General features: G+C 37.0%; 1 protein-coding gene across 13 annotated transcripts in view; it reads right to left on the minus strand.

Moving 5' to 3' along the window:
• The window catches only part of PARP11 (poly(ADP-ribose) polymerase family member 11), a 131,976-nt gene that overhangs the window by 108,446 nt on the left and 1,465 nt on the right, over window positions 1-22,065 (minus strand). For 5 of the 13 annotated variants that reach the window (XM_015430264.3, XM_015430261.3, XM_074005837.1 and 2 more), the window contains exon 2: window positions 13,969-14,090. The exons of the other annotated variants lie outside the window; for them this stretch is intronic. The gene's annotated coding sequence lies outside the window, so the exon portion shown is untranslated. The remainder of the gene's footprint in view (window positions 1-13,968; window positions 14,091-22,065) is intronic. 13 annotated transcript variants of the gene reach the window in all.

A 22,065-nucleotide genomic window follows, 5' to 3' on the forward strand; every position in this document is an offset into this window, starting at 1 on the left:
TTTTAATAGATGCTTTAAAAGCATTTGATAAAATTCAACATCTTCTTATAATAAAAACCCTCAACAAACTGGATATAGAAGAAACATATCTATTAAGGCCAGATGACAAACCCACAGCTAACATCACACTAAATGGGAAAAAATTAAAAGCCTTTCCTCTAAAATCTGGAACAAGACAAGGATGTCCAGTTTCACTACTGTTACTCAACACGATATTGGAAGTCCTAGCAAGAGTTAGGCAAGAAAGAGAAATAAATGGCAACCAAATTGGAGAAAAAGAAGTAAAATTTTCTTTGTTGACAGAAGACATAATCCTATTCTTAAAGAAACCTAAAAACTCCACCAAAAACTTGTTAGAACTGATAAATTCAGTAAAATTGCAGGATACAAAATCAACATACAAAAAATCAGCAGCATTTATATATGCCAAGAGCAAACAATCTAAAAAAGAAATCAAAAAAGCAATTCAATTTACAATAGCTACAAATAATATAAAATACATAGAAGTCAATTTAAAATGAAAGATCTCTACAGGAAAAACTATAAAATGCTTATGAAAGAAATTAAAGACATAACAAATGGAAAGACATTCCATGCTCACGAATTGAAACAATTAATATTGTTAAAATGACAATACCGCCCAAAGCAATTTACAGGTTCAACATAATCCCTATCAAAATACCAATGACATTCTTCACAGAAATAAACAAACAAACAAAAAGTCCTAAAATTTATATAGAACCACAAAAGACCCTGAATAGCTAAAGCAATCTTGAGCAAAAATAAGGCTGGAAGTCTCACATTACCCGACTTCAAAATATACTACAAAGCTATAGTAATGAAATCAGCATGATACTTGCATAAAAACAGACACATAGACCAATGGAACAGAATAGAGAACCCAGATATAAATCCACACATTTACAGCTAACTCATTTCAACAAAGTCACCAAGAACATAGAATGGGAACAGTCTATTTAATAAATGGTGCTGGAAAAACTGGATAAAGACTATCCAATTTGCAGAAAAATAAAACTATACCACTATCTCTAGCCATATTAAAAAATCAAATCAAATTTAAAGACTTAAATCTAAGATTTGAAACTATGAAACTACTAAAAGAAAACATTGGGGAAATCAGAACACTGGTCTGGGCAAGATTTTTTGTGTAAGACCTCAAAAGCACTGCAACCAAAGCAAAAATGGATCACTGGAATTACATCAAACTAAAAAGAGTCTACACAACAAAGGAAACAATCAACAAAGTGAAGAAACAAGTCACAGAATGGGAGAAAATATGTGCAAACTATCAATGTGGCAACTGATTAATAATAAGAATATATAAGGAGCTCAAATAATTCAACAGCAAAAGAAAAAAAAAACCCCACAAATAATCCAATTTAAAAGCGGGCAAAAGACCTGAATAGATATTTCTCACAAGACATACAAACTGCCAACAGGTATATGAGAAAATGTTCAAAACCACTAATTTTCAGAGAAATGCAAACCAAAACCACAATGAGACATCATCTCACTTCAGTTAAAACAGCTTTTATAAGAAGACAAAGAATAACAAATGCTAGCAAGGACGTGGAGAAAATGGAACCCTCGTATACTGTTGGTGGGAATGTAAATAAGAACAGTCACCATGGAAAACTATGGAGATGCCTCAGGAAAAAAAAAAAAAGAACTAACATATTATCCAGCAATGCCACTACTGAGTATATACCTAAAAGAAAAAAAAAAAAATCAATATAGTGAAGAGATATCTGCACTCCCATGTTTACTGCAGAATGATTCGTAATAGCCAACACAGGGAATCAACCTAAGTATCCATCCATGGATAAATGGATAAAGAAAATCTGGTTTTTATACACAATGGATTATCCAGCTGTAAAAAAAAGAATGGAGTCATGACATGGGCAGCAACATGGATAGAATGAGAATTCATTATGTTAAGTAAAATAAGCCGAGCACAGAAAGACAAATATCACCTGCTCTCATTCATATGTGGGAGCTAAATAAGTGGAACTCATGAAGAGACAAAGTAGATTGGTGGTTACCAGAGGCTGGGAAGGGCAGGGGGAGAGAGTGATTAAAAGAGGTTGATTAATGGGTAAAAATATACAGTTAGATATAAGAAATAAGACCTAGAAGTAGTAAGACCTAGTGTTCAACAGATCAGTAGGGTGACTGTAGTTTATAATAATCTATTGTACATTTCAAAATAGCTAGAAGGGAATAATTTGAATGGTTTCTAGCATAAAGAAGACAAGTATTTAAGGTGATAGAGATCACATTACCCTGATTTCATATGTAAATTTTATGTGAATTTATTAAATTATCGTGTGTCCTGAAAATATGTATGTCTATTATGTATCAACTTTTTAAATATGTATTTAATTGTATAATTATGCCTATAATATACAGAATTGTTAAATATACAATAGCAGCACCAAGAAGGCAGGTGGGAACAAAGATATATTGGAGAAGGAAATAACACCATATGGTAACTCAAATCCACAAGAAGAATCACAGTAAATAAGAAGGTATATGTAATAAATTAAATATGTAGATGCTACACACTTGTTCTCCCCTTTTTCTATCAGCTTCCTTAAAAGACATACAATTATGTAAAGTAATGATAAAAATGTATAGTTGGGTTGGTAACACATATAGACATAATATATATAGCATAATATATATCAGTTGAACACCCCTAATCCAAAAATCTAAAATCAGAAATCCTTCAAAATTCGAAACTTTTTGAGCCTTTACATAAGGCCATGAGCAGAAAATTCTACTCCTGACCTCATGTGATGGGTCACAGTCAAAATGAAAGAGTTTAATATACAGTTTATCCAAGGGAAAAAATACTTTCCCAAGCCCCTTCAGCTGTAATATATATTTTCCTCACATGTCCAGATTCCCCCACGTAAGCATGTCCACAAAGGGTAGATGTGCCATACATGCAGGCTAGACAGCATATCTGCAGGCTGGATGTGCCAATGGCAGGTTCCTCACAATGCCCCACAAGAGGCCAATATCTATGTGCATTACTGTGTTTTTTTCTTATTCTCTGGTCTGCAGTATAAAGATACTATTGACAAGGTCAAAAAGGCCTGCAGATACCACTATGGATAATAATGATAAGAAAAAAAGGAAAGCATTTATATTTATCTACAGAACAGAAAGTCAAGCTGTTATACCAACTGGGCAGCAGTGTTAAGTCTGAATCTTACAGAAGAGTATGGTGTTGAAATGACCACTATATATATGATCTGAAGAAACAGAAGGACCAACTATAAAAGTTCTATGTTGAAAGTAATGAACAGAAGTTAATAAAAATAGAAAACTCCTGCAAAAAGCTAAAAACGAAATCTTGCTCAAGTATTGAAAGGGTAGTCCACCAGAATCACAGGGAATCCACGCCACTTAATAGTATGCTGATCATGAAATAACGAAAGGTCGTGATGAACTGAAAATTGAAAAGAACACTGAATATTCAACGGGCATGCCGTGGAAATTTAAGAAAAGATACAGCACTGGTGGGGGGGGGGGGTCCATTCCAAAATGGCCAAACAGGAACAGCTCTGGTCTGCAGCTCCCAGCGTGACTGATGCAGAAGATGGGTAATTTCTGCATTTCCAACTGAGGTACCTGGTTCATCTCACTGGGACTGGTTGGACAGTGGGTGCAGCCCACAGAGGGTGAGCCAAAGCAGGGCAGGGCATCGCCTCACCCAGGAAGCACAAGGGTTGAGGGATTTCCCTTTCCTAGCCAAGGGAAGCTGTGACAGACTGTACCGGTAAAATCAGGACACTGCTACCCAAATACTGCGCTTTTCCAATGGTCTTAGCAAACGGCACACCAGGAGATTATATCCCATGCCTGGCTCAGCGGGTCCCACGCCCATGGAGCCTTGCACACTGCTAGCGCAGCAGTCCGAGATCAAACTGTGAGGCAGCAGCCTGGATGGGGGAAGGGCATCTGCCATTGCTGAGGCTTGAATAGGTAAACAAAGCGGCCGGGAAGCTTGAACTGGGTGGAGCCCAGCGCAGTTCAAGAAGGCCTGCCTGCCTCTCTAGACTCCACCTCTGGAGGCAGGAAATAGCTGAACAAAAGGCAGCAGAAACTTCGGCAGACTTAAATGTCCCTGTCTGACAGCTCTGAAGAGAGCAGTGGTTCTCCCAGCATGGTATTTGAGCTCTGAGAACAGACAGACTGCCTCCTCAAGTGGGTCCCTGACCCCCATGTAGCCTAACTGGGAGACACCTCCCAGTAGAGGCCAATTTACACCTCATACAGCCAGGTGCCCCTCTGAGACGAAGCTTCCAAGAGGAAGGATCAGGCAGCAATATTTGCTGTTCTGCAATATTTGCTGCTCTGCAGCCTGCGCTGGAATACCTAGGCAAACAGGGTCTGGAGTGGACCTACAACAAACTCCAACAGACCTGCAGCTGAGGGACCTGACTGTTAGAAGGAAAACTAACAAAGAGAAAGGAATAGCATCAACGTCAACAAAAAGGACATCCACACCAAAACCCCATCTGTAGGTCACCAGCATCAAAGACCAAAGGTAGATAAAACCACAAAGATGCAGAGAAACCAGAGCAGAAAAGCTGAAAATTCTAAAAACCAGAGCTCCTCTTCTCCTCCAAAGGATCGCAGCTCCTCACCAGCAATGGAAAAAAGCTGGACAGAGAATGACTTTGACGAGCTGACAGAAATAGGCTTCAGAAGGTCGGTAATAACAAACTTCTCCGAGCTAAAGGAGGATGTTTGAACCCATCGCAAGGAAGCTAAAAACCGTGAAAAAAGATTATACAAATGGCTAACTAGAATAAACAGTGTAGAGAAGACCTTAAATGACCTGATGGAGCTGAAAACCATGGCATGAGAACTACGTGACGCATGCACAAGGTTCAGTAGCCGATTTGATCAAGTGGAAGAAAGGGTATCAGTGACGGAAGATCAAATTAAGGAAATGAAGCGAGAAGAGAAGTTTGGAGGAAAAAGAAATGAACAAAGTCTCCAAAAAATGTGGGACTATGTGAAAAGACCAAATCTACGTTTGATTGGTGTACCTGAAAGTGACGAGGATAATGGAACCAAGCTGGAAAATACTCTTCAGGATATTATCCAGGAGAACTTCCCCAACCTAGCAAGGCAGGCCAACATTCAAATTCAGGAAATGCAGAGAACACCACAAAGATATTCCTCAAGACAAGCAACCCCAAGATACATAATTATCAGATTCACCAAGGTTGAAATGAAGGAAAAAATGTTAAGGGCAGCCAGAGAGAAAGGTCTGGTTACCCACAAAGGGAAGCCCATCAGACTAACAGTGCATCTCTCAGCAGAAACTCTACAAGCCAGAAAAGAGTGGGGGCCAATATTCAACATTCTTAAAGAAAAGACTTTTCAACCCAGAATTTAATATCCAGCCAAATTAAGCTTCATAAGTGAAGGAGAAATAAAATCCCTTACAGACAAGCAAATGCTGAGAGATTTTGTCACCACCAGGCCTGCCTTACAAGAGCTCCTGAAGGAAGCACTAAACATAGAAAGGAACAACCGGTACCAGCCACTGGAAAAACATGTCAAACAGTAAAAACCATCGATGCTAGGAAGAAATTACATCAACTAACGGGCAAAATAACCAATTAACATCATAACGACAGGATCAGATTCACAGATAACAATATTAACCTTAAATATAAATGGGCTAAATACCCCAATTAAAAGACACAGACTGGCAAATTGGATAAAGAGTCAAGACCCATCAGTGTGCCGTATTCAGAAGACCCATCTCACGTGCAGAGACACACACAGGCTCAAAATAAAGGGATGGAGGAAGATCTACCAAGCAAATGGAAAGCAAAAAAAAAGCAGGGGTTGCAATCCTAGTCTCTGATAAAACAGACTTTAAACCAACAAAGATCAAAAGAGACAAAGAAGGCCATTACACAATGGTAAAGGGATCAATTCAACAAGAAGAGCTAACTATCCTAAATATATATGCACCTAATACAGGAGCACCCAGATTCATAAAGTAAGTTCTTAGAGACCCTACAAAGAGACTTAGACTCCCACACAATAATAATGGGAGACTTAACACCCCACTGTCAATATTAGATAGATCAATGAGACAGAAGGTTAACAAGGATATCCAGGACTTGAACTCAGCTCTGCACCAAGCAGACCTAATAGACATCTACGGAACTCTCCACCCCAAATCAACAGGATATACATTCTCCTCAGCACCACATCACACTTATTCCACAATTGACCACATAGTTGGAAGTAAAGCACTCCTCAGCAAATGTAAAAGAACAGAAATCATAACAAACTGTCTCTCAGACCACAGTGCAATCAAATTAGAACACAGGATTAAGAAACTCACTCAAAACCGCTCAACTACATGGAAACTGAACAATCTGCTCCTGAATGACTACTGGGTAAATAATGAAATGAAGGCAGAAATAAAGATGTTCTTTGAAACCAATGAGAACAAAGACACAACGTACAAGAATCTCTGGGACACATTTAAAGCAGTGTGTAGAGGGAAATTTATAGCACTAAATGCCCACAAGAGAAAGCAGGAAAGATCTAAAATCGACAACCTAACATCACAATTAAAAGAACTAGAGAAGCAAGAGCAAACACATTCAAAACCTAGCAGAAGGCAAGAAATAACTAAGATCAGAGCAGAACTGAAGGAGATAGAGACACAAAAAAACCCTTCAAAAAAATAAAATGAATCCAGGAGCTCGTTTTTTGAAAAGATCAAGAAAATAGACAGACCACTAGCAAAACTAATAAAGAAGAAAAGAGAGAAGAATCAAATAGATGTAATAAAAAATGATAAAGGAGATATCACCACCAATCCCACAGAAATACAAACTACCATCAGAGAATACTATAAACATCTCTATGCAAATAAACTAGAAAATCTAGAAGAAATGGATAAATTCCTGGACACATACACCCTCCCAAGACTAAACCAGAAAGAAGTTGAATCCCTGAATAGACCAATAACAGGCTCTGAAATTGAGGCAATAATTAATATTTTACCAACCAAAAAAAGTCCAGGACCAGCAGATTTACAGTCAAATTCTACCAGAGGTACAAAGAAGAGCTAGTACCATTCCTTGTGAAACTATTCCAATCAATAGAAAAAAAGGAATCCTCCCTAACTTATTTTATGAGGCCAGCATCATCCTGATACCAAAGCCTCGCAGAGACACACACACACAAAAGAGAATTTTAGACCAATATCCCTGATGAATATCGATGCAAAAATCCTCAACAAAGTACTGGCAAACCGAATCCAGCAGCACATCAAAAAGGTTATCCACCAAGATCAAGTTGGTTTCATCCCTGGGATGCAAGGCTAGTTCAACATATGCAAATCAATAAACATAATCCATCACATAAACAGAACCAAACACAAAAACCACATGATTATCTCAACAGATGCAGAAAAGGCCTTCGACAAAATTCAACAGCCCTTCATGCTAAACACTCTCAATAAACTAGGTATTGATGGAACGTATCTCAAAATAATAAGAGCTATTTATCACAAGCCCACAGCCAATATCATACTGAATGGGCAAAAACTGGAAGCATTCCCTTTGAAAACTGGCACACGACAGGGATGCCCTCTCTCACCACTCCTGTTCAACATAGTGTTGGAAGTTCTGGCCAGGGCAATTAGGCAAGAGAAAAAAATAAAGGGTATTCAATTAGAAAAAGAGGAAGTCAAAGTGTCCCTGTTTGCAGATGACATGATTGAATATTTAGAAAACCCCATCGTCTCAGCCCAAAATCTTAAGCTGATAAGCAACTTCAGCAAAGTCTCAGGATACAAAATCAATGTGCAAAAATCACAAGTATTCCTATATACCAATAACAGAGAGCCAAATCATGAGTGAACTCCCATTCACAATTGCTACAAAGAGAATAAAATACCTAGGAATCCAACTTACAAGGGATGTGAAGGACCTCTTCAAGGAGAACTACAAACCACTGCTCAACGAAATAAAAGAGGACACAAACAAATGGAAGAACATTCCATGCTCATGGACAGGAAGAATCAATATCGTGAAAATGGCCATACTGCCCAAGGTAATTTATAGATTCAATGCCATCCCCATCAAGCTACCAATGACTTTCTTCACACAATTAGAAAAAACTACTTTAAAGTTCATATGGAACCAAAAAACAGCCCGCATTGCCAAGACAATCCTAAGCAAAAAGAACAAAACTGGAGGCATCCTGCTACCTGATTTCAAACTATACTACAAGGCTACACTAACCAAAACAGCATGATACTGGTACCAAAACAGAAATATAGACCAATGGAACAGAATAGAGGTCTCAGAAATAACACTACACATCTATAACCATCTTATCTTTGACAAACCTGACAAAAACAGGAAATGGGGAAAGGATTCCCTATTTAATAAATGGTGCTGGGAAAACTGGCTAGCCATATGTAGAAAGCCGAAACTGGATCCCTTCCTTACACCTTATACAAAAACTAGTTCAAGATGGATTAAAGACTTAAATGTTAGACCTAAAACCATAAAAACTCTAGGAGAAAATCTAGGCAATACCATTCAGGACACAGGCATGAGCAAGGACTTCATGACTAAAACACCAAAAGCAATGGCAACAGAAGCCAAAATTGACAAATGGAATCTAACTAAAGAGCTTCTGCACAGCAAAAGAAACTACCATCATAGTGAGGCAACCTACAGAATGGGAGAAAAATTTTGCCATCTACCCATCTGACAAAGGGCTAATATCCAGAATCTACAAAGAACTTAAACAAATTTACAAGAAAAAAATCAAACAACCCCATCAAAAAGTAAGCAAAGGATATGAACAGACACTTTTCAAAAGGAGACATTTATGCAGCCAACAGACACATGAAAAAATGCTCATCATCACTGGTCATCAGAGAAATGCAAATCAAAACCACAATGAGATACCATCTCACATCAGTTAGAATGGCGATTATTAAAAAGTCAGGAGAGAGGCGCTGGAGAGGATGTGGAGAAATAGGAACGCTTTTACAGTGTTGCTGGGAGTGTAAACTAGTTCAACCATTGTGGAAGACAGTGTGGCAATTCCTCAAGGATCTAGAACTACAAATACCATTTGACCCAGCGATCCCATTACTGGGTATATACCCAAAGGAGTATAAATCATTCTACTATAAAGACACATGCACACATATGTTTATTGTGGCACTATTCACAATAGCAAAGACTTTGAACCAACTCAAATGTCCATCAATGATAGACTGGATTAAGAAAATGTGGCACATATACACCATGGAATACTATGCAGCCATAAAAAAGGATGAGTTCACGTCCTTTTGCAACGACATAGATGAAGCTGGAAACTATCATTCTGAGCAAACTATCACAAGGACAGAAAACCAAACACCGCATGTTCTCACTCATAGGTGGGAACTGAACAATGAGAACACTTGGACACAGGGTAGGGAACATCACACACCAGGGCCTGCTGTGGGTGGCGGGATGGGGGAGGGATAGCATTAGGAGAAATACCTAATGTAAATGATGAGTTAATGGGTACAGCAAACCAACATGGCACATGCATACATATGTAACAAACCTGCACATTGTGCACATGTACCCTGGAACTTAAAGTATAATAATAAGAAAAAAAGATACAGCATTAAATTTTTAAAGACATGTAGGGATAAAACATGGTGATCACGAAGCAACAGAGAAATTCTTTGATGAGTTTGCCAAGGTCATTGCTAATAAACATCTGACACTAGAACAAGTCTATAATGCTGATGAAACATCACTGTTTTGACATTATTGTCCCAGAAAGACACCAATTACAGCTGCTGAGACGGCCCTTACAGGAATTAAAGATGCCAAGGACAGAATAACTGCTGGGTTATGCTAATACACACATAAGTGTAAACTTGCTTTGACAGGTAAAACCTCATGTTCTCACTGTATTCAAGGAGTGAATTTCTTACCAGTCTACTATTATGTTAAAAAAAAAAAAAAAAAGGGAAAAGAAAAGGCATGCATCACCAGAAACCTCTTTTCTGACTAGTTTCACAAACATTTTGTACTAGCGTCTCATGCTTACTGCAGTGAAGCTGGACTGGGTAAGAACTATAAGATTTTGTTATTCCTTGACAACTGGTCTCATCATCCTCCAACTGAAATTGCCCATTAAAAAAAAATGTTTATACTATGTGCTTTCCCTGAAATGTGACTTCATTAATTAAGCCATGTGACCAGGATATCCTTAGATCAATAAAGAGTAAGTATAAAAATATATTCTTGAATAGCATACTAGCAATAGCGAACAGAAATATGGGTGTAGAAAGTTTTCAAAAGCAGTTTAGTGTGGAGGATGCCATATATGCAGTTGCCAACACTCAGAACACAATGACTGAAGACAGAGTCGCTCTGGCCTGTGACTATGTTCAGTGTTGATGATGAGCAATTGGTGATTTCAAAGGATTCTGTATATCATCCAAGGGGAAAAAAAAAAAAAAAGATGTATAACCTCCTTACATATGCAAAAAATGTACCTCCAGAGTCTATCGGTAAGCTGGAAGAAGTGAATATCGAAGATGTTTCTAATATTGATAACGAGGCTCCAGTTGTTCATTCAGTATCAATGGTGAAATAGTTAAAATGGTTCTGAATCAAGGTGATTTGATAACAAGTGATGAAGATAACATTAACAATGCAGAGAAAGTGGCTGTAGATAACATGATAAAACATGTGATGAGATTACTAAAGGTCTGGAGCAGTGTGCATTCACACCAAACAAGAATTCATGTCAATATATAACATCAAAGAAAGATTTCTAAGACAAAAACCATTGTTAATGAGGTAGATGACTCTAAACGAAACATTTTTAAAAGCCATTCAGCAAAATGCTTCCTCATCTCTATAGGACCCGCTACTTGGTCCCTCAATCACTTCTGATGTTTTACCTAAAGTCAAAAAATACAGTGTATAGGAACATTTTAATCAAGACACAGCATCATAGGTGGAGACAAAGCTTGCCACTGTTTGCAGCTGCTGTTGTTTAACATCTGATAAACATATTCTGGTTATGCTATTGCACTGCTTAGTTATCCTGAACATATTATTTTTTTACTGTATTAAATGCATGTCATACTTTTTACTGTTAAGAATTTATGTATGAATATTCAGACTGGGTGTGGTGGCTCACGCCTGTAATCCCAGCACCCTGGGAGGCCCAGGTGTGTGGATCACTTGAGGTCAGGAGTTCAAGACAAGCCTGGCCAACATAGTGAAACTCTATTAAAAAAAAAAAAAATTAGCCCAGTGTGGTGGTGTGCACCTGTAATCCCAGTTACTTGGGAGACTGAGGCACGAGAATCATTTGAACCCAGGAGCTGGGGGTCACAGTGAGCCAAGACCATGTCACTGCATTCCAGCCTGGGCGACAGAGTGAGACTCTGTCTCAAAAAAAAAAAAAAAAAAAGAACTTATGTATCAATAAGGTAAGAAAATGAATGCTTATTGGTAGCATGTAAATTCAGAGTCAGAAATGATAATGCCAAATCACCACAGATTTGTCCACATGGGTGGTAGAGATATGACATCTTTGCATTCTAATGGATCAGTGTATACTTTGTTTCACGCACAAAAGTATGAAAAATGTTATATAAAATTACCTTTGAACTATGTGTATAAGGCGTATATGAAACATAAATTCATGTTTAGAATTGGGTACTATCTCCAAGATACATTATTATATAGAGGCGAATATTCCAACATTTAAAAAAAGTAAATAGAAAACAAAAAGTAAAATGGCAGATGTAGGCCGGGTGCGGTGGCTCACACCTGTATTGGGAGGCAGAGGTGGGCGGATCACGAGGTCAGGAAATTGAGACCACCTGGCTAACACGCTGAAACCCCGTCTCTACCAAAAATACAAAAAAATTAGGCAGGTGTGGTGGAGGGCGCCTGTAGCCCCAGCTACTCCGAAGGCTGAAGCAGGAGAATGGCATGAACCTGAGAGGCGGAGCTTGCAGTGAGCCGAGATCGTGACACTGAACTCCAGCCTGGGTGACCAAGCGAGACTCAGTGCCTAACCAATGCTACCTAACACTACACCAAAGAAAACAAGCACATGGAAAATGCATGAAAAGATGTTCAACATCATTAGTCATTAGAGAAATACAAATTTTAAAATTTGAAAACAATTTTGCTCAGTCAGGCATAGTGGCTCATCTCTATAATCACAGCACTTTGGGAGACTGCAGCCAGAAGACTGAGACCAGGAGTTTTAGACTAGATCACTTGAAGTCAGTAGTTTGAGACTAGCCTGGGGAACATAGCAAAACCTCATCTCTACAAAAAATTTAAAAATTAGCCGGGCATGGTAGCACGCACTTATAGTCCCAGCTACTTGGGAGACAAGAAAGAGGATTGCTTGAGCCCAGGAGTTCAATGTTACAATGAGCTATGATCACACCACTGCACTACAGCCTAGGCAACCAAGCATGACTCCGTCTCAACAAAATAAAAAAATATATATTTTTTTTCTATTTTTTCACCTGGAAATTTGTACTTTTAGATTCTGCATTTAGGTCTATGATCCATTTTTAGTAAATTTTTATAGTATATAAATTTTTATATACATTAGTATATTTTATATACTATATATAGACTATATATGTTATATACTATATAATATACTATATAATTTTTATAGTATAGCAAAGTATGAAGTGAAGTTCATTTTTCTGCATATGGGTATCCAATTGTTTCAGCATCATTAGTTAAAACTGTCCTTTTCCCACTGAATCTTACCTTTATTTAAAAACTCATGTGTTTGTGGCCCTATTTTTTATTCTATTCCATTCCATTAATTAACTTCCCTAACTTGATGCCAATACTACACCGTTTTGATTATTGTTGTTTCACACTGAATCATTAAATCAGATAGCATTAGCTCTCCAAATCTGTTCTTTTTCAGAATTGCTTTGGCTATTATAGGTCCTTTGATTTTATTTTTACTGGGATTGCATAGAATTATCAATCTGTCTGGAGAAAATTGGCATCTTAACAATATTGAGTATTCTAACCCATGAATAAATTATATCTCTCAACTTATTTAGGTCTTAATTTTTTCAAGAATATTTTGTAAGTTTCAATGTACAGATATTGCAAATCTTTTATGCTACTTTCAGGCTTACTTATTTCACATTTTTGACAGTAATGTAAGTGGAACTGCATTTCAAAAGTCAATTTCTGATTATACATTGCTAGCATATAGAGAGATACACTGATTTTTGTATATGAATTCTGTATCTAGCAACCTTATGAAACTCATTTATTAGTTCTAAGAGCTTTTTAAAGATTCCATCAGATTTTTACACAGGCATCATATCATCTGAATAAAGACAGCTTTCTTTCTTTCTTCTAAGATTTAGATGCCTTTTTTCCTTTCCTTTTTCCTTAGAACTTCTAGTAGAATACTGAATAAAGAATGGATATCATTGCCTTGTTCTTGATCTTAGGGAGAAAGTAGTCTTTCACCATTAAGTTGTTAGATAAAGGTATTCTGAAGATGCCCTTTATGTCAGGGGTCCCTAAGACAACCCTCAGGGTTGATGATTTGCTAGGACTCACAGACTCAAAAGTTGCTCTACTCATGGTTACACTTTATTACAGTGAAAGAACATAGAGTAAAATCAGCAAAGGGGAAAAGCACATGGGGTGAAGTCTAGAAGAAACTACATACAAGCTTCCAAGTGTCCCTTCCCAGTGTAGTCACATGGAACACACTTCATTCTCCCAACTATGTACGACAATATGTGCAAAGTGTTACCAACCAAGGAGGTTCACTTGAGCCAAAGTGTACAGGGTTTTTACTGGGTATCAGTCATGTAAACATAACAGCACCTGTGTGACTGACCTTTTACTGAAGTTCCAGATTCCCAGAGGGAAAGCAGGTCTTCACCATAAACCGCATTGCTAGTATAAATAATCTGGACAAACTGGTATAGCACGGCTCAAGGACTCAGGCATGCAAATACACTATTAAGACAAAAAATTTCAAGAGCTTAGTTCCCTGGAGGTGAGCAAAGGACAGTCATGGAAACAAGCTTAAGAATGGACAAGGTTTGAACAACCCCAGCCTGCTGAGTTAACCCCCTTCCAGACACCTTTCATTAAGCTGAGCAAGTTCCTTTCTATTCCTAGGTTGCCGAGAATTTTAATCAGGAGTCGATATTCGATTTTGTCAAAGGCTTTTTCTGCAGGTACTGGAATCACCATATAGTTTTTCATTTTAGTTTGTTTACCTGGTGAATTACACTGATTGCTGTTCAAACATTAAACCAACCTTGCATTCCTGGAATAAACACCAGTTGGTCATGATGTATTAATCCTTTTATATATGTTAGAATTGAGTTGCTGAAATTCTGTTTAAAATTGTGGACATATGTTCATGTAGGATACTGGTCTGTAGTTTTCTATGATGGGTTTTGAAATAAAGGTATGACAGCCTCATGAAATGAACTGTTAAGTATTACCACCTCTTCAATTTTCTAAAATTGTGTTAATTAGTATGATTTCTTCCTTAAATATTTGGTAGAATTCACCACTGAAACCATCTGGACCTAGAATTTTCTTTAAGAATGATTTTTTCCTGCAAATTCAAATTCTTTAACAGATGTTAGACTATTTGTGTTATGTTTCTTCAGTGAGGTTTAGTAGTTTATGTCTCTCTAGGAATATGTCCATTTGATCTAAGTTGCCATACTGCTTGATATAAAGTTGTTCATAACATTCCTTTATTATCCTTTTAATGTCTTTAGAATATGTAGTGATGTCACCTCTCTCATTCTTAATATTGGTAACTTGTGTCTTTTTCTCCTGATCTGTTGGGCTAGAAACTTATTAATAGTATTGATGTTCTCAAAGAACTAGCTTTCGGTTTCACTGATTTTCACTGTTATTTTCTGTTGTAGTGATTTCCACTCTAACCTTTATTTCCTTGCTCCTGTTTAACTTCCTCTTCTTTTTCTAGTTTCTTAGAAAGCTGTGATTATTGATTTGTAACATTTCTTCTTTTCCAATACAGCCATTAATTTAGCTACAAATTTCCCTCTAAGTACTGCTTTGGCACCATCTACAAATTTGATATGTTATGTTTTCATACTTTCTATTTTCTCTTTTCATTTCTTTAACCCATGGGTTACCTTAAAGTGTTATTTATTTACCAAATGCTTGGGAATTTTACAGATCTTTCTGTTACTGGTTTCTAACTTAACTCCATTTAGGTCAGAAAGTACATCTTGCATGACTTCAATTCTTTCAAATGTACTGAGACATGTTTTATGGGCCAGAATATGGTGTATCTTTTTACACGTTCTCTATGTAGTTGGAAAAAAAGAAAACCCATGTATTTCAGCTGTTGATGGGTGAACTGTTCTATAAATGCCAAGCAGATCAAGTTAGTTGATAGTGGTGTTAAAGTTTTTTATACTGTTGCTCATTTTCAATATACTTATTCCATCAATTATTTGGAGAAAACTAGTGAAATCTCCAGTATAATTGGGTATCTATTTCTTATTGCTATTCTATTGATTTTGTTTCATGCATTTTAAAGCTCTAATACAAGATGTCTAAAATATCCAGGATTGTTTCTGGTTAACTGATCTCTTTTATCATTCTTTATCCTTGATAATATCATTATCTCTGAAATCTACCTTAACAATAATAAACCATTCACACTTTTTCTTCATTAGTGTTAGCACTGTGTATCTTTATTCAGTTTTATTCTATTCACGTCTTTATATTCAAAGTGTATTTCTTACAGACAACTTATACTTGGGTCTCGTTTTTTTTTTTAATCCAGTCTGAAAATCTATGTCTTTTAATTGGAGTGTTTGGTCTATTTACATGTAGTATGATTATTGATATGGTTAGCTTTAAGTTTACCATCTTGTTATTTGCTTTTTTTTTTTTTTGGGGGGGTCCCACCTGTTCTTTGTTCTGTTTTTCTTCTTTTTCTATCTTCTTTCAGATTGAGTGCTTTTAGGATTTCATCTTGTCTCCTTTGTGGCTTATTAACTGTAATTATTTGTCTACATAATATGTTTATTTCTTCACTTTCTATGCTATCACTCACTCCAATTTAACTTTTCTAGCTGATCCAACCTTTCCCACCCATCATCACTTAAAAACAAACAAAAGATACTTCCTAGGATGTCTAATGAACTTCACATTACTAAATCCTATGCTCTTTCAGTCCTCATCTTACTTATTTCACGGTAACATTTCACAGTTTGTCCTCTGTCCTGAATCACTCTTCTCTTGGTTTCTATGACATGACACTCTTCAGATCATCTTACTTTTTGACCATAAATTCTCAGTCTCCTTTCACTTTGACTTCTCCTCAGCTTGTAACTTTTAGAGTTCCTCATGGCTCAGTCCTAGCCCTTCTTGTTTTCTCTCAGAATCTTCAAAGGATGGTCCTCAGGGATTATGAGATCATTCAAAGGCATTTTCAGGGGCAAAGTAATGAAATAAATTTGTCGACATACATTTTGAAAAGTTGAAATGTAAGATTAATGATGATCTGCATGAAAAATCACTTTATTTTCTTTAAAGTTATCATTCACTATAATATTCCATTGTATTCACTCTCTGTTGATACATTTCACATCAGCCATAGTTAGCATTTACTTAAATACAGTAGTATAAAACTCAAGGAAACTTTCAGATTATTTTCATGCAAAGCACAAAGTCCATTTGCTTTGTTGATAAGGATAAAGAAGAAACCAAGAGAAAAGACGCATTCCTCGGTGAAAACAGGTGAAGATTCTTGATACTGCTGAGAAGCTAGTCAATTCAAATTTAATGCCTGAGAAGAAACAAACTATTGACCAAAATTCTTTATTAAATGATTCTGTTCGATGTCTTATATTGTCATGCAACAAAATATAGAAAAGCAATTACTATCACGTGAGTGTTTCAGTATATATTTTGTTTTACAATTGGACAAACTACCTGTGGAGAAAATATAAATCAGTGCTTGACACATATATAGTATATAAGGTAAAAATAACAACTTTTGTTTCACATATCAGTGAAAACTTATAGTACAGGGAAGACAGTTCTTATTTAGACAATGATACTTTTGTGAGCTATGACATAAGTTGAAAAAGGTGTAAGACATTCAAAATTGACAGAGCAAGAAGTATACAAATAGCAAAAACATACACTGTTATATTACTAAAAGATTCTTTATATGAAATAGGAGTCAACAATATGCCTCCTGATTATAATTGAGTGTTGAAGGAAATAATGGAAATTAAACATCATCAAATATTGACTATTCAGAGTACATGCTCTCAGATGTTGCAGAAGGAAATGGCAGCGTTTGCAAGATTATTCTTCCCACGCAAGTTTGCTGGCTGTCAAGGAAAAAGGTGCTGACAAGTTTCTGAAAGGAGGGATGAGATTTAAAAAAACAAAAAAAATTCTTCATAATGTTGACAATACCAAAAAGTAATTCTGTTTTCTAGAGGCCTGCTTAAGTGGAGTATAGCAGAGATATATCTAGAATTTTAAATAGTGTGAACCTACTACTTCAGGGCCAAAATACCCTGATTTTTAATGCTGAGAATAAGATATATTTTTCAAAGTCAGCAAGCTATGCTGCAAATGGCTCAATTGCTAGGATGTGATTCCTTCCCAAAACCTGATGGTTTTCTTCACTCATCAGAGAGTGAGACTGATTACACTATTGTGTGTATAAAGAACATGACTAAATGTGAAAACAAAACATGGGAAAATACTTTCCAGATACTGAAGAAGTCAGAAAATGACTTAAGAATCCATTTGTTACTATTTTCCAAACATTCAGGCTGGATGAAACATTCACCCTAATATTATAGGCTTGTCAATCGAGCAACTGAAAGAGCACAGGATATAGTCTTCAGGGAGAAATCTTCCAATAACTTCTCAGTCTGTGTTTGACCTTGATATTCCAAAACATCTGACAGGGCCAGCAAACACAAGTTGCAATTTCTGATAATCTATAATTGTGGCATAACATTTCCTAATTTAGTAGACATATGGAGTAATCAAAGTGTGGTCTAATCTTCATCTCAAACTATCATCAAATTAGATACAAGTACTTTGTAAGAAGCTGCAAAAAAAAATCATCCTTCTCAATGATAATAAAAACATTAATTTCTAAAATACTGTTTTATTGGGGGCTGGGCACGGTGATTCACGCCTGTAATCCCACGACTTTGGGAGGCCTAGGCGGGTGGATCACTTGAGGTCAGGAGTTTAAGACCAGCCTGGCCAAAACAGTGAAACCCTGTCGCTACTAAAAATACAAAAATTAGCCAGGTGTGGTGGTGCACACCTGTAGTTCTAGCTACTCAGGAGGCTGAGGCAGGAGAATCACTTGAACCCAGGAGGCAGAGGTTGCAGTTAGCTGAGATCATGCCACTGCACTCCAGCCTGGGTGACAGACTATAGACACTGAGGCTCAAATTTCAATTTCCAGCCCAGCCTTCTCTGAGCTCCAGACTTACCTACCTAACCAACTACCTTCCAAACTTTACTACTTGATGCCTCATAAGCACATTAAACATAGTGAGTTAAAAAACAAACTCCTGTTATCTTCCATATGGCTTTCCCTTTTCCAAGCTCAGTGAAAACATCTTGTTCCTGGCTGCCTGTGCCAGAAAGCTAAGTCATCATCTAAGATGCAGCTTGAATTGATCTTCTCTCTCTCTCCCCACTTAGTAATCACCTTCATAGGTGACTTCATAGTCACACCACATAGTCCAAGTCACCTTCATCTCTACCCTGGATTATACTGTAACCTATTAGTCTTCCTACAGCCTCTTATCTCCCTCAGCATTAGTTTTCTTTTGCTGCTAGAACAAATTACCACAAATGCAGTTGCTTAAAAACAACACTAATTTATTTTCTTACATTTCTGTAGAAATCTTGCATGCGTCTCAATGGGCTAAAATCAAGTTGAGTTTGATTCCCTTCTGAAGGTTGTAGGAGAGAATCTATTTCTGTGGTTTTTCAAGCTTCTAGAAGCTACCCACATACCTTGGCTTGTGACCTCCTTCCTTCATCTCCAAAGCCAGCCATGTTGTATCTCTTTGACCATTCTTCCATAGTCACTCCATGTCTTTTGTCCCCATGTTCTACTTTTAAGGACCCTTGTGATTACCTTGGGCCCCCCCCGCCCCCAGATAATCCAAGATAATCTCTTTATCTTAAGGTCAGCCAATTAGCTAATTACCTCCCCTTTGACATGTAACGACATATTCACAGATTCTGGGTATTAAGATGTGGTTATCTTTGGGAGGCCATTATTATGTCTACCATATTTTCTAATACATAAACTCATTTTCTACACAGCAGCCAGAGTAATCTTTTTAAAAACATAAATATGTTCATGACACTTCCTTCAATGTGTTACCACTCCTCTAAGGATAAAGTTTAAAATATTAATCATGTGCCACAAATCCATGCATGGCCTGGTTCCCACCTCCTGGGCTTGTCTTCTGGCACACTGTGTCCCAGTCACATAGGCTTCTCTCTTTTTCTCAAGCACCAAGCTCCTTTCTGCCTCAGGATCTTTGCTCACACTATCTCTGCTGTCTGAACAGCTCTCCCTACCTTCCAGCCAACCTTTACCTAGCTAACGCTTGCTCAATCCTTCAGATCTCTATAAAAGTTACTTTCACAGGGTGGCCTTTCCTGATTGCCCACTCTAGTACCAGCTCCCCCTACATTGTCACAGTACTCTTTTTCTTTCATATCTTTTTATCACATTAAATGTTATCTGCGTAATTATTTGTTTAATGTCTGCCTGCCTGCACCAGACTGCAAACCCATAAAGGCTGGGACCTAGTCTGTTCTGTTCACCACTGTAATCCCTGGGACTTCGCACCAACTAGCTTGCAATACATGCTCAATAAATAAGTGAGTGCCATTATATGTTATTATATGACCAGCAGGCAGGTAAAGTATATGCAGTGTGGATATGCTGGACAAAGGCATGATTCATGGCCCCAGGCAGGATGGAGTACAATGGCATGAGATTTTATCACACTACACAGTACAGTATGCAACTTAAAAGTTATTCATTGTTCATTTCCGGAATTTTCCATTTCATATTTTCAGATTGCAGCTGACTTCTGGTAACTGAAATTGTGGTAAGTGAAACCAGGAAAGTGAAACTAAAATAAACTAACAAATTACTAGAGAAACCCACATGTAGAATGTTGATTTTTAAAACCAAATTGTGCTTATCAATAGCACTCATATGCTCATAGGAAGAAAAACTATTAGTAGTAACAAAATACAGTAGCAATAAGACAAATATGTCTTATTTGGGTGACAAAAGAAGAATGTGGGAGGATCTGTGGAGGGTTCCCCACTTTTAACAAAAGTTGGCCTGCTCTGCTGAAATTAAGCAAAATCACACGGGTGATTTCAAAGAAAACCCATTTCTTACAAAGAAATGAGATAATGATATAACAAACCAAGTATATAAGACATTCATTAATGCCTTTATAATTCTCACAAACACACAAATAATCCAATAGCAAATTCTGATGTATGTGTGACGGAGGAGGGAAAATTCATAGTAGGAGCAAAGAATTATCTCTGGTCCATGCTCATGCAACCACCATCATGAATTCAACAAATATTTATTGAGTGCCTACTATGTGTCAGGCTCTGTTCTCTAGTTGAAGATACTATAGGAAAAATAACAGAGAAAAATCCCTGTCCATATGGAGCTTACAATATAGTGAAAGATTTAAAACCCTGAGTAAGACACATACTTGGGTGGCTAAAGGGTTTGTTATGGAAAATTTAAGGACTGATAACAAAAATGGAGCATATAGTTACATAAAGATATACACAGATATAAATACAAAATGAAGGCTGCTGATGACAGATAGTGAAACTGAATATATAAGCAGAGAGTGCATTCTCATTATTCTAAATTATTTTTGCTAAAATCAAATACAAGTAATTACTTTCCTCTAATGTGGCTTGATGAGAGTATTATATGTATGAATCAAAAATACTAAGATGATGACTATTGTTATATGATGCACAAGAAGGAATCATAATGTGCAACCAACAAATCCAGACTAACAGACTAGTTTCTACTGGATAAAAACTTAACTTGAAAACTTAGGGAAATGTACTGATAAACTTTCTAACTTATCTGGAAATATATTACAGAAATGAGAGGGGAAGAATACTGATTATAGGAAATTATTGCAAATATGGAAATTAGGGGTCATTAAAGTAAATTTACGCAGTTATCTCAGCATGGGGTAGTTTCGTATGTTTCATATACAATTATGCATTGCATAAAAGCTTTCAGTCAACCATGGATTGCATATACAACAGAAAGATTATAATACTTTATTTTACTGTACCTTTTCTATGTTTAGATACATAAATACTTTCCATTGTGTTACAAATGCCTACAGTACTCAGTACAATAATATGCTGTACAGATTTCTAGGTTAAGAGCAATAGACTATTCCATATAGCCTTAGGTGTGTAGTAGGCTTATAAAAGTTCACTCTATGATGTTCGCACAATGAAAAAAATTACCCAACAACCAATTTTTCAGAACGTATCCCCATTGTTAAGAGGCGCACGACTGTATTTAGTCCAACAACCTGCTGAAATATGATTCTGTCATTTTTCCAGTCAACTCCTAAGTTGTAAATACCGTACATCTGCCATCTTACCAGGCAGTTTCAACCATAACAACAGAAGAATACTCTTGGCAAATAGATCCCACTCTCTGAGGGTTGTGTTGGGGCTCAGAAAATACTACCCAGAAGTATGACACTTTGGCATGCTGAGTACTTCGAACTAAAAGAGATTGGAAGGCCTCAGCAACAGCCTCGGAAGCAAAGTCTCCCTCTGATCTTCTCTTACCCTTCTGTCTCCTGCCCATCTTTCGCCCCTGAAGTGTCACAGAAACCAGAAT

The sequence above is a fragment of the Macaca fascicularis genome, chromosome 11 (assembly GCF_037993035.2).
Source record: "Macaca fascicularis isolate 582-1 chromosome 11, T2T-MFA8v1.1".
Classification (NCBI taxonomy): Eukaryota; Metazoa; Chordata; class Mammalia; order Primates; family Cercopithecidae; genus Macaca; species Macaca fascicularis.